The sequence below is a fragment of the Paracoccidioides lutzii genome (assembly GCF_000150705.2).
Source record: "Paracoccidioides lutzii Pb01 unplaced genomic scaffold supercont2.52, whole genome shotgun sequence".
Taxonomy (NCBI): domain Eukaryota; kingdom Fungi; phylum Ascomycota; class Eurotiomycetes; order Onygenales; family Ajellomycetaceae; genus Paracoccidioides; species Paracoccidioides lutzii.
In genome coordinates, this window is record NW_015440998.1 from 35,654 (window position 1) to 44,750 (window position 9,097).

The window sequence follows — 9,097 nt, forward strand, 5'->3', positions numbered from 1 at the left end:
TTTACTTGAGTTCACTTCAATACTTCATGAGTCTTCCTCATATAATCATCTGCAAATTCAATGAGATTATGTGATATTTCAACAGAAGGTGCATTGACTATATCAATGAAGAAGATATGAAAAAGATGTATTAAAAAGAATGAGCTCACATCTGTTGAGGCAGCATCTCTATTATTGATGATCAGCTCTGTCAGAAGAAGTCATTCACATCAGTCATCTTGTTGAAAGCTAATGTACTTGTGTAGATAGATTTTCAGAGTCTGATTCATTCACTCTGTAGCTCTGTCAATCTCTGAGTAATAGACTGTGAAGAGTCATCTCTTAATGTCTAATTTCTCACACACTCAAGTTCAAAATATGCTTGTGAAAACTGATCTTCAATCTGATACTACTGCCTTAGAAATGCCATGTTGAGAAATGATGTTGTGAAGGAACACTCTAGTCACTGTCTTCACATCAGTTTTCTTAACTGCTTTTAATATAATTCTCTTGATCAGTCTGTCTGTTATAATCATGATATTCATGTATTCTTTAGAGCTTAGTAAGTTTATGATAAAGTTCATAGAAAGCTCTTGCCACATGTGTTCAGGAATGAGGAGAGGCTTAAGCAGTTCCTGATGTTGATCTCTTCATATGATGTTTGATATGCAAAAATGACAGTTTCTGATTATTCTTCTCACATCAGCAGCATAGTCTGGCTAGTAGAACTCATATCTTAGAACTTCTGCTGTTTGCTCTTGCCCAGGATGACTGGTAAGAGATGAGTCATGAGTCTCATGCACTAATCTGATTTGAAGAGGTTTGAAGTCTGACACTCACTTACAATCTTGAAAGAGAAGCTCTCTGTTCTCATTTAAAGAGCACTCAGAGATGGAGGTATTAATGTTAAGTTCAGAAGAAAATCTGAATCTTCTCTCACAAAGAGTTTACTTTAGACACTGCAGAATCTTATCATTTTTGTGAGTCTCATTTCACTGAGTTTGAAGAGACATCTCAGATTTTACACTGGCAGCAGTCACTATTGATTCCATTTCAGATGCCAGTATGTTAAACTTAAGTAGTTGAGCTTGCCTCTGCTTGATTCTCTCATTATCAGCATCATTTGACATGTTCTGCTCTCTTTATGATAGAGTGTCTGGTTCAATGTTCAACTTCTCTGGCCAGTAATCAATTCTGAAGTTGAATCAATAGAGAATATTCATTCAACATAGCTGTCTTTCATTTAGTCTGCATGTAGTCATGAAGTATTCTAGATTCTTATGATCTATAAGGATTTTGAATTCCTTTACACTTTGTAACTCAATGTTCTATTTCTTTAAACACTCAATTATTACTAATAACTCCTTATCATGAATCTCATAGTTGCATTCCACAGGTAAATGCTTGTGAGAGAAGAAGGTATATAGATATAGAATGCTCTGCTCATCATATTGTAGCAGCACTTCTCCTGAAACATAATCTGAGAAGTTCATTTCTAATATAGTCTCACAGTCAAGGTCAAATTGAAGCAGAATTGAAGTGGAGATAAATATTAATTTTAGATGCTTAAAAGCTTCCTCAGTCTTGCTCATTCACAAAAAAGAAATATTTTTGCATGTAAGAATAGTCAGTAAGATTTTGATCTTTGAGAAATCTCTGATAAATTGTCTATAGAAATTGACAAAGCCTAAAAATCTTTATACATCTTTAAGAGTAGTAGGTGTCACTCATTCCAAAACTGCTTTAATCTTCTCCAGATTCATTCATATATCCTTGCCTACTTCAATGATGAATTCAAGATATTTTGTGCTGTTCATCTCAAACTCACTCTTTCTGATGTCTGCCTGCAGGCCTGCTTTCTGTAGATACATAAGCATCTTTTGTACATGCTCACAATGCTCCTGTAAGCTTCTTGAGAAAAATATTAAGATGTCATCTAAATAGACTGAGCAGAAGTCATTCAGATATCCATATAATGCCCAGTTGATATATTTTTGAAACATGCTTGGAGTATTGGCCAAACCGAAGGGTGTAACCAGTCACTTAAATAGCCTGTATCTGGTTCTAAAGGCTGTCATCCACTCATCATCTTTCATGATTCAAATCTTGTGAAAAGCTGCAATAATATTCAGCTTAGTGAATCATTTAGCCTGTCCAATTCACTGTAGAGTCTCACTGATTAATGATAGAGAATATCAATTCTTTCAGATGATTTTATTAAGAGCTTGATAGTCCACATAGAATCTTAGCTCACCCCCAGACTTCTTTGCAAATAGTACAATAGTGGCTGCATGGAAGTTGCTCATTCTAATAAAACTCTTATCTACATAATCTGTAAGAGTCTTTCACAAAGTCAGTAGTTCCTCTTGAGACATTTTATATAATGAGCCTCAAGGGGTTGTTTTGTGCTATCATCAGTCTTTTTAATCAGTTCAATCCCATGATCTCTACCTGGGTCACAAAGTGGGGGTAGAGTATCAGCAGCTTTTTTATCAAATATATTCAAAAACTCATGATAATATTCAGGCAGCTTTTCTCTAGAGTCAATCTTTGATTTCACTTCTAAAGTCTTTTGAATGTCAGTCAAACTGACAGTGAAGATCTCAATGTTTCACTTCTCTCAAATGCTCACAAGCCTAGAGAAGCTTACAGCAGAGATGGGAATTACATCAGCTTTTGCATTTGAACTAGACTCTACCTCTATGCCACTCTCTTCAAATCTCATAATTCTTTGATAAGGGATCATAGTTGTTAGGGAGTGAATGCAAGCTGCATAAGAAGAAAGACTCTCTGTGTTGCTAACTGCTATATAATGAAATACTAAGCTTGATGGGATGAAAGGGGGTGCTGGGGGCCTGCATGAATTATAATCACCTGCATGGTCATGTGGTCACATGATATGAATTAGGCCTAATTGAGCGACCTGCATGGTTGCATGGTCACATGATGTGGGTTAGGCCTAATCAGGTGCTGAGCTTAATCTGATGTTGAGTCTAACCAGGCACCAGCCTTCAGTCAGGCTCAGTCAGATGCTGAGCCTAACATCACCCCCCAGTCTAGGGACAGGCATGTCCTCATGCTGGTAGGTCATCATCAATCTCATCCTTCAGGTAGCTGTCTGTCTCCCATGCCTTCAGCCACTCATCTAGTCACCTTGAGAGTCCAGCTTTTGTAGGATTAGCCTCATGAAAGTCACATATGACATGTGGTGATTCTTTGAAGTTGTGAGCAGAGTATCATGAAGAATTCTCATCAAACCTCTTTCAGTGCATCTGATACTGCAGCTTGCTCCAGCTTATTCTACTGATCAGTATACAATCTATTTCTCATTCATTCTCATCATCTATTTCAATTGGGTCTGGTGGTCTGATAGTCTAGCCAGGTAGAGAGTCTCTGAAGTCCTTGCATAGCTTGTTTGAGAAGAAGATTGAATGAATCTTCATTGTTATGAGAAGGTCCAGTTTGTAGGCATTGCTCATCTTTTTCAGAATTCTGAAGAAGCTGGCATTCTGCTCTGTCAGTTTACAGCTTGATCAATTCATCTTGTATGATTTCAATGTTAGATAAACAAAATCTTCTACTGCAAAGTCAGGCTTTTGATGATGCTTGTCAGTCTGTCTCTTCATCTGTTTCTGTGCTGTCTTTATGTCTTTACTCATTTGATTTCAGATCTCTCTCATTTGATGAATGAAGCTTCTTGCTGCTTCTCAATTTCTTTTCTCATTCATGTTCAATTTCTCCATCAGTGATTGTCAGTCAAATGACATTTGAGATTCATATTCATTTGCTGTGAGAAAGAGAGAAATCTCTGTGAAAGCATTTGAGATAGCTGTGGAGGCATGATCTATAATGAGCAGTCACTCATCTCAGTCATCTTGATAGTAACTGACATAGAGGTGAAGATGAATGACAATGTATTGATTCATCACTTCTGTCTGTCCATCAGTTTGTGCATGATGCACTGTTGAGAGTTTCAGTTTTATGCTCAGAATCTGTGTAAACTCATCTCAAAAGCTTGATATGAACTGGGAGCCTTGATCAGAGACAATTGAGTTAGGCACCTCATTGTATGAATAGTAGAATTGAATGAATAGTCAGATCAGCTCCTGAGCTGTAACTTCTCAGATGATTGAAATGAAGATTGTCTTCTTGCTTAGCTGGCATACTATGACTAAAATAGCATCATAATCTGTTTTGCTTTTCAGCACATTCATGAAGTCCATTACAATATGCTGCTATGCTCATTCTGATATTGATAATGACTTTAGCAAATCAGAAGTCTTATCTCTTGAAATTTTACTGATCTGACACACATGACAGTTCTGAATATAGTGTAGAATGTCTGTCTGTCAAGTGACTCATCAATAGTGTGATTGCATCAGGATCAGAGTCTTTCATTCTTCAGGATGTGCTGTTGAAGCTTGATCATAAATTTTCTACAGTAGCTTGACTATCAGAGTTTTCTTTTTCTGAACAGACATCACTAGTCTTTCATTGTACTGTAGCACATTGTCCTTCATTGTATAGAGACTATTCTCATCATCTGCCTGCTGCTGCAGAGGCTCAATTGAGATGACTGTCTTGTTTAGAGACACTATGCATTCAGCAATGCTCTTTTTCTCTGAGGAGTTGATGCTAGCAATGTCTGTAGAGAGAGTGATCTGAGGGTCAAGGATCTCTGATTCTAGGAGAATCTGCATACAGCTGTCCTGTTGTCTTCTAATCTGCTCAGGCCTGCTCAGTGTGTCTGCTAGCAGGTTGGCCTTGCCTGGTCAATACTTGATCTCAAAGTAGAAACAGGAGAGGAACTCTGCCCAGCAAACTTGACATGCATTCAGCTTCTTGATAGTCATGAAGTATTTCAGTGTGTGATGATCAGTGAGAATCTTGAATTGTTCCTCTCATTGTAGTCCCTCAAGCTCTGCTCATCATTCTTGTAAGACCTGAACTACTGTCAGTATTTTCTTATCATGAACTTCATAATTAAGCTCTGCACCATTCATTGTCTTTGAATAGAAGACTACTGAGTGTCAAAGATCATTTTCAAATCTTTGACTTAGTATCTCAGCCACTACTCTGTCAGAGACATTAGTCTCAATATGAGTCTTCTGCTCAGAGTCATAGTAACACAGTGTTGGAGTCTTCATCAGCTGCCTCTTTAGTTTTTCAAAGACTGATTTGCATTCTGATGTCCACACAAATAGAGTAGTCTTCTTTGTCAATTGATACAGTGGCTTTGCAATTCAGCTGTAGTTTCTTATGAATTGTCAGTAGAAATTGTCAAATTCTAGAAATGACTGAACTTTTTTGACTGTGATGAGAATCTGTCATCTCACAATGACAGCTGTCTTCTCTGAGTCTGTCTCAATCTCTTCTGTACTGATGATGAACTCTAGGTATTTTGTCCTCTTGACTGCAAACTCACATTTCTGAATGCTGACTTGCAAACTCACTGTCTTTAGTCAGTCTAGCACTGAGTTTACCTGCTGCTTGTGCTTCTCCAGATTCTTGCTATAGATTAGAAGATCATTCATGAATGCTGTCATAAACTTGTCCAGATAGTCAAAGAAGATACTGTTAACAAATCATTGAAAGCAGGCAGAGGTGTTTGTAAGGTCAAAGGGGACCACCTGATATTTATAGGTCCTGTAGCAGGTTCTAAAGGTGGTCAGATCCTCAGACTCAGAGTCCATTCAGATGTGATGAAACCTCTGCTGAATGTTCAACTTTGTAAAGTATTTTGCCCCATTGAGTTGATTCATCAGCTCATCTATCAGGGGTAAGAGATACTGATCTTGTTTGATTATAGCATTCAGCTTGCAAAAGTCAATACAGAATCATAGCTTCTTCTCACTACAGGCAATCAGAATTGAGAAGGTGTAGAGAGCTGAACTTGAGATGATGAAATTCTTTGCTAGATTGACTTCAAGATAGGTCTTCACTGCCTCTAGTTCCTCTAGATTCATCTTATATAGAGGTGCATGTCCAATGTCCTGGGTGAGGTCAATATCAGGCTGGAGCTCTATTTTAAAATCAACATTCTTTCATAGGGGGGACAGTTCATCTGATGCTTTCTTTGAGAAGCAGTTCTTCTGATCTTTCAATCATTCTGATAAGTTGCTGATCAGCTTCTCATCAGACTCATTCTCAGCTCTCACTAAACCTCACTTCTTCTCAAGCTGTTTATCAATTTCATACAGACTGATTATGAAGACTGTTGACTTCTTGTTCTTCATATAATCATGAAAGGAAGCAGTCTCAATGCAGTTCATATTCATCATCTGTGATGCTGTCTCCTCCCAGGTCAGCTTCTGCCTCATCTCAGGCATCATGACTGAGCTGATTCCTTTCAATCTGCAGAGCTGAGTCTGATGCTCCTGTCTGATCTTCTCATTCAGCTTGATCTCTCTTTGTTTCACATTCATCTGATGCTCAGACTTGAGGTCTGAGCACTTCAGTACTGACCAGAGTACTATCTTCAACATCAGCTCCATCACCTGTTCAGGGATAGACTGTTCACTCAGTCAAATCAGACATTGATTTTTAACATCAAGTCATATATCCTGTGCTGTCAATCACTTCTGTCCCAGGATGACAGAGTGCTGATCTAGGTCTGTTATCAGCAGAGGGACATTCTGAAATCTCCAGTCATTCACTCAGAGATTTAGAGTCAATGTGTGGTCTATCACCCTGCCAGGGGCGCCATTGTATCCCTTCATGTGGCATTTGAATGAGAGTTCTTGAAACTTCCTATCAAAGAATCTTGTCAATTCTATGACATATCAGATATCAATAAAATTCACTTCATTTGCTTCAGTATCAGCAAGAGAATTTGTAGAAGTAGCAATTCCATTGTAGACTAATTTGATTGATACATTAAAGCTTTTCCTCTCAATCAAGTCCTTCATCTCAAATCTCTCACAGACTATTGAATTACCTGAGGTGAAGTCTTCTCTCAGACTCACTCTTTTTCTGAATCTGCTGAAGACTCAGAGACATCATTTTCTGTGAACTCAGCAATCATCTGCTGAGACTTCTACTTTGCAAGACAGTTCCTGGCAATGTGACCTTTTTTCTTACAGTAGTAGCACTGAATATTCAGACAAGAGCTCAAGACCTTCTTCACAATAGAGGATTTTGTTGTAGAGATGCTGAGAGATGTTTGACTGTTGATGATTCACAGAGTGTTCTGCTTGAAGATATTAGACTCATTTCTCTATGAGCTCTTTGATTTTTGAGTGACATTGATTGTCTGAAGGATATGAGCTGCCTGCACACAGATTTTCTGAAACTCAGCATATGTATCAGTGATTGCATTGGCTACTGCTATCATCTTCTGAAGATCAAAGAACAGCTTGTCATTGAAGTCTGTCTTGTAGTCCCTCCTGACAATCTTGACCTCCTCTGTCAGATGTAAAAATTTTGTGACAAATTCATGATAATTATCCTCATTGCACATAATCAGCTTGTGATAATCACTCTTGACATTTTGCAGCTTGTTAGCATTCTCATATATTGACTTGAGATGCTCAAACATCTCTTCTACAGTTTGATATTGCTTGAAGTGGTCCTCTTTCATACAGAGTGCAATGTGATGTGCTGTATCCTCATCAGTCTGGTTTTCAATGTATGCTATTCTCATGTGTTCAATAGGATAGTGATTGACATTCTCTTAGAGCTTGTTCTTCATCTGAGAGAGTCAGTGTTCAAATTTTGACTTCTTACTGTCAGTGAGATGTTTCAGATCATCAATCTTGACAGATCTTCTGACAGTCTCAGAAGAAATGACATCTTGACTTGCTGCTTGATTGCTGACTGTCATGCAGATCAGAGTGTGACTAAGTTCATCACATTTAGCAATTAGCTCATCAATTTGACTTTGCTTGACAGCAGTCTGATTAGTAGTGTTGTCTCATTTCATTCTCAGACATGTGACTGTATTTCTTAATGTTTTTTCATCATCAAAGATGTCATTGAAGATCACTGTCAACTCATTATAAATACAGTCACTGTCTGAGTGAATTGCCTCTCTGAATTCCTCAATTGAGATGTGTGATTGATCAGTTGATCTTATTAAGAGATATCACTAGTCCTTTCAGCCCCTTCCAGGGGGTTGGAAGTCTGTGATGATCATCTGATGTTGAATTGAGCTGTTGTCTTCAACAGTGCTGTTGTCTTAGCAGTTAATCTGATATGTTGTCAGACTCTGAACTAGCAGGTTCTAATTCAACTAAGACACTCAAGTTTTTTGCTGAAACCTGAGTGAGAAGGTAGAAGAGAAGCTTAGTATTGTGTTAGAGAGTGAATGTGAGCTGCATAAGAAGAAAGACTCTCTGCATTGCTAACTGCTATATAATGAAATACTAAGCTTGATGAGATGAAAGAGGGTGCTGGGGGCCTGCGTGGATTATAACCACCTGCATGGTCATGTGGTCATATGATATGGATTAGGCCTAATCAAGTGACCCGCATGGTCGCATGGTCACGTGATGTGGGTTAGGCCTAATCGGGCGCTGAGCTTAATCCGACGTCGAGTCTAACCGGGCACCGGCCTTCGGTCGGGCTCGGTCGGACGCTGAGCCTAACAATAGTCATCTTTTGCTGGGCCAGCCAGGGGTCATCTAGATACATATCATGATCATGTAACTCATTCACCACATAGAGAAAGGCTCATTCAGTTACATGACCATCTATATCAATTTGAATGTCAGTCACTATGCTCATGGAGAGTTTCATAGAGTCTTCAAAGCCAGTTATTTTAACAGAGAGAATTTCAATGCACAGGAGCTTATGCTTATTAACATAGAATTGAGAAATAAGATCATAGACATTACATTCACTGTCTATCATTGCTCTAGTTGAGAAGGTATTATCTACTAAAGCATTGACAGTGAAAGGTTTGAATATCATCTTAGATTTAAATCTTCTCCATTACTTTCTCATAAGCTTCTTATTTTACTCCTTTCAGTGTCTTTTGATTGAAGCTACTCTTTTTCCTGAATCCTCACTCATATTCACATTGTCATCATCCAGTATCAGCTCAGGAATCACCTTAGCTATCATGAGAATGGCAGAGTGTCTGAGAGGTTTGAATGAGCAGCTCTTAATCATATGATCT